At 57.7% G+C, this 4782-nt stretch overlaps 1 long non-coding RNA gene across 1 annotated transcript; it reads left to right on the forward strand.

The window, feature by feature from the left end:
* The first annotated feature begins 2912 nt into the window (after positions 1-2912).
* On the forward strand, positions 2913-3982 carry LOC128311690 (uncharacterized). The gene is made up of 3 exons (XR_008290186.1): positions 2913-3008; positions 3267-3379; positions 3475-3982. It is a non-coding gene; the product is annotated as an uncharacterized LOC128311690 (long non-coding RNA).
* The last annotated feature ends 800 nt before the right edge of the window (positions 3983-4782 follow it).

Raw genomic sequence — 4782 nt, forward strand, 5'->3', positions numbered from 1 at the left:
TTTTGACTTGGGCAATTCATGTGCTTGCAGAGAAGCCTCACAAGCCTACGGTGAAGCATGTCTCACCCCGAGGAAACTGGAGCTCCGAGAGAAAGGGGCCTCCTGTCCCAGGTGAGTGCAAAACTGGGCTCAAATTCAGATTCGCAGGAGCCCCGCGCTCATGCTCACGCCCCTTATCTTGCACTGATGGGGGCCCCCCCACCGTCCTTTCTCACAGCATGCCTTGGGGTCTTGAACTCGTCCCTGCTGTGGTTGTGTGCTGCCGTGTTGGACTTCTTCATCCTCGATCAGCACATTGACTGCTTTCAGGCCAGCCTGGAGGCCTGCAGGTGCGTGACGGCCCCCATCCTGGCCGTGGCTGGGCCGCTCCGTGTCCTGCAGTGGCCTCTGTGCTGAGCTCCCGGAGGGCCAGGCCTACACTGCCTCGTCCTCGCGTTCCAGCACCCAGCCAGGGGCCGGCAGGGAGCGGGAGCCAGGAATATGTTTGCTCTTTAGAAAGAAGGGTGGCCCCGAGTGGGTGAAACCTCCCCATGGTGCAGAAGAAGGGACAGACTATCAAGTGTGGTGACTCACGGTCCCAGGTGCGAAGGCCACCCTTGGCCATCTTTTTTTCAAACTGTGGTCAAAGACCTAATACAAAATTTACCGTTTTAATCCTTTTCGAGTGTACAGTTCAGTGTTACGCAACCATCACCACCATCCAGCTCCAGAACTTTCCCGTCTCCCAAACTCTTGGCCATTTTTCTGGCCCGTGTACCCTCAGGCGAGGAAGCGCGGGCCCCCGAGCCTCAGTGTGCTCGTCCACGCTCGGGAGTGCGATGCGGCTTGTCGTGGGGCTTGTGGTGGGTCTAAAGGAGGTGGATGAGGGCCCTGTTTCCAGGGCCAACTGGGGTGGACCCACGAGCGGCTGGTATTTTCCTGTGTTGGCACAAGTCAGCCCCTCAAGGACACTCCTTAAAGGCAAGGCTGCATGTAATAATAATGATAATTATGGCAAAACCGTGACAAATGAGGCCCTGAGGAGAAGACTCCAGTTGGTGGGGAGCTGGGAGACCTGCTCTAACCGTGTGGCTTTGGTCAAGGCCAAGGCTGCCTTCCCTGGGCCTCCAGCTTCCTCCTTGTACAGAGAGTGCATAAAGGGGACACTCTCTCGCGGTGCAGAACCTTCTTCAGGCTTGCCCAGCAGGACACAAGACCCTCAAGGACAGGAGTCCTGGCTTTCTCTCATTCATTCACTCATTCATTCACTCATTCCTTCACTCACATACTCGATGAACCCTTGTCTGCTCGGGGCCCTGTGCCGGATTGGCTGGAAGGGCCCCGGTGCCTGCCCTCCGGGGGGCTCTCGGTCTGGTGGGAGGTCAGAGCCAGGCACAGACAGCTCCCGGCCTGCAGGGAGGAGGTGCTGTTCCCGGTGCCCTCTGAGCCAGGCACAGACAGCTCCCGGCCTGCAGGGAGGAGGTGCTGTTCCCGGTGCCCTCTGCCCTGAGCAGGGGTGAGGCGAGGCGGGGCTCGTGGCGCGGCCGTGCCTCCGCAAGCGCTCCTTCCAGCTCTGCCTCCTCATCTGCAAAGCAGGTGTGCAGAACGCAGCCACGCATCGGGCCTGTGTGAAGAGCAGCCGAGGGGGTGCTCGTGAAGAAAGGCGCGCAGAAAACATTCGTGCTCGTGCGAACTCCCCACGGGTGGGGTGGACCCTGCAGGAAAATGCTGCACGTGTGCGCGTCCATCCCTCGGCCAAAGCCTACCCCGGCACCTGTCGGAACAAAGCGTTTTTCAGGGGCCACACTGCGTACATCGCGTAAACGTGCTGCTCAGTTCCGTGTGGTACTTCTTGAGAACCCGTAGAGATGCTTATCTGCACCAAGCTGCGGTTCTTAGAAGGGATCTACTGTTGGTTGAGCACAAACCTTGGGTCTAGGTACACAGAAGAGCAAGACCCAGTCCCCTCCCTCCAGATCCTTGGTCTTGTCGGGGAGAAGACAGATGGGAAACTTCAAGTGGCCTGCCCTCTGAGGGCTGGAAGTGTGACCCCGGCCCCGTGACCCCGGTGGGGGTGGGGGTGGGATGCTGGGCGGAGGGATTGACTCAACTCACGGATGGAAGACAGGATCAAAACTGAGGTGAAGGACTGTTTTGGCCAGCTCTGACTTTCTTCTCATAATATCACCACCGCCACCCCACGCATGCATATAATGTGGGTACTATTTCTAGGGTTCCCATTTGACAGATGTGGACGCTGAGGCCTAGAAAACTCGTCCACTTGCTGAAGATCACACCGCTGGCAGGTGCTAGGCTCAGGATTTGAATGCTCATACGTGTGACATCAGAGGCCACTACACCTCACTCTGCTGCCTCGCAGAACCTTTCCCTCTCCCTTTGTGGGTACTTGTCCTCCCGTTGTTCCTTTGCCACCATCCTCTTCCCTGCCGCCCCTTAAAACTGGGGCTGGAAGGGGGCACTTGGCTGGCTCAGCTGGTTGGGCGTCCAACTTCAGCCCAGGTCATGATCTCGAGGTCAGCGGGTTCGAGCCCCGCCTGGGGCTCTGGGCTGACAGCTCACGGCCTGGAGCTTGCTTCGGATTCTGTGTCTCCCTCTCTCTGCACTGCCCCCCACCCCCACCCCCAACTCCCGCTCTGTCTCTCAAAAACGAATAAACGTTAAAAAAAAAATTAAAAACCAAACAAAACTGGGGCTGGAAGGCTCCACCCCTTCCCTGTCACAGGCCATCAGGCAGGAACTTCCTGGCTGTGTTCCTCAGGAAAGCAGTAGCTTCCCATCCCCACTTGCTCCAGAGCGGTGGATGGCGACATCCTCCTGCTCAGGTACAGCCCAGGGACACAGGCTCCACCCTGGGGTGTGGGGCTGAGCACAAAGCCTCTTTGTGCTCTCATCTGCCCCCACCCGGCCCTGCCCTGAGCCTCTCGGACTCGGGGAGGGCTCCGGGCAGCCGTGCCAACCAAGCATGGGTTTTCCGATGAGGCAGCTGAGTCCACGCATCCACAGACTTAGTACGTGGGCTCTCATCCCTGCCTGCACGTCAGAATCACCTGGGAGCTTACAACAAGCGCCCAGGCCGGGGCTCCTCGCCAGACCAACGAAATCAGAATCTCTGGGGTCATTGGGGGGGGGGGGGGGCGGAGCTGGGCAATAGCACTTTATGAGATTCCACCTGCAGCCAGGCCCCTCTTGGTTGGTCCTAATGGTCATGGCAGGGGGCCCAGCTTAGACAGGAATTTGCACTGATCTTCAAGCCTCCCCTGCAACAGGTTTTCTATGATCTCCTGTTACGGGTTGAGTTTTGTCCCCCCCGATTCATGTGAAGTCCTAACTCCCAGCCCCTCAGAACGCAACCTTATTTGGAGATAGGGTCTTTGCAGAGGTAAGTCAAGGTAAAACGGGTCCTTGGGGTGGGCCTGACCCCAGCACGACTGGCATCTCTATATAAAGGGGAACTTTGGAAATGGATCTGTACAGGGCAATGCATCTACGGGCCAGCGAACATCGAAGATGCCAGCCAACCACCATAAGCCGGGGGAGAAGCCAGGCCCTGATTCTCCCCCACAGCCCTCAGGAGGAAATAACCTTGCTGACGCCCTGATCTTGGACTTCCAGACCTCACAGCTGGGAGACAATACATTTCTTCGTTGAAGCCACTCAGTTGGTGCTGCTTTGTTACGGCAACCCTAGCAAGCGAATGATCGTTTTACAAATGAGCGAAACCAAGATTATGAAGTGACTTTCCCAAGGTTACCTGGGCACAGTGGACCTCTTGGGTGCTTATTTTCTCTGCCGTTTTTAAATGCGGATATCCACCTCTGTCCCCCACCTCCCCACCCCCAATCCTGTGCCCTCGGCTCTCTGGGTGCTTATCCATCCATACGTCTTTGAGGCAGACAATGTTGTGAGCACAGGGGCCCGGCAGGAGAACAAACAATAGACACAGGCCCCGCCTACCCCCCCCCCCAGCCCCCAATGGGGAACAGACAAAAATGCAAGGTAAGTGAACTACGGGTCAATAGTATGTTAGGTGGTCTAAGCGCCGTGGGGAGACCTGGGGCAGGGAAGGGGCACAGGAGGTATGGAGGGGATGGGGTTTGGAACAGGATGGTTGGGAAGGCTAACCCAGAGGTGACACTCCGGGCTGCATCCCCTCCGGACACACGCCTCCCAGATCCTCCTCCGTTCATGGTCCCCTGGGGCGTCTCCCCCGGGGCTCACCCCGTGCAAGCTGAACTCAGCCCTCCCCTCCACATGCCTCACCGCAGGGCGCACATCCCACCACCCACATTCAGCTGCTCAAACCAGAAACCTGAAAGCCAACTGGACCTGCTCCCACTCTTGCCCTTCACCCCATCTGACTCGGGAACTGGAGGTGTTCCCTTTACAGGTGCTGAGGTGGCTGGCCCAGCCCCCTCTCAGCTTGGACAGAGGAGTCCAACTTAGGAGGGAGGGCTGTTTCTTGTAATGGGGGACCCAGCACATTCTAATCACCCTTGCAGACCCTGTCCGCCACCATGGGTGGCTCCAACTTCAGAGGCCATAGGTGGGCCCTGAGATCCGTAAATCTGCCTCCTCTTCTATGCCCACCAAATGCTGCTTCCAGGGGCTTCTAGGGGGCCTTCCATGACCTAATGACAGCAACCAGGTTCCTACCTTTTCTGGGCCTCAGTCTTCCCATCTGTATAATGGGCACACATCCCCACAGGGCTAGACTCTCAGGTTATCCTGGCTGAGCCAATGGACGTGAATGGCATAGCTCTAAAAGGCGGGTATGTTGTTGGG

Source organism: Acinonyx jubatus, chromosome D1 (genome assembly GCF_027475565.1).
Source record: "Acinonyx jubatus isolate Ajub_Pintada_27869175 chromosome D1, VMU_Ajub_asm_v1.0, whole genome shotgun sequence".
NCBI classification, from domain to species: Eukaryota; Metazoa; Chordata; class Mammalia; order Carnivora; family Felidae; genus Acinonyx; species Acinonyx jubatus.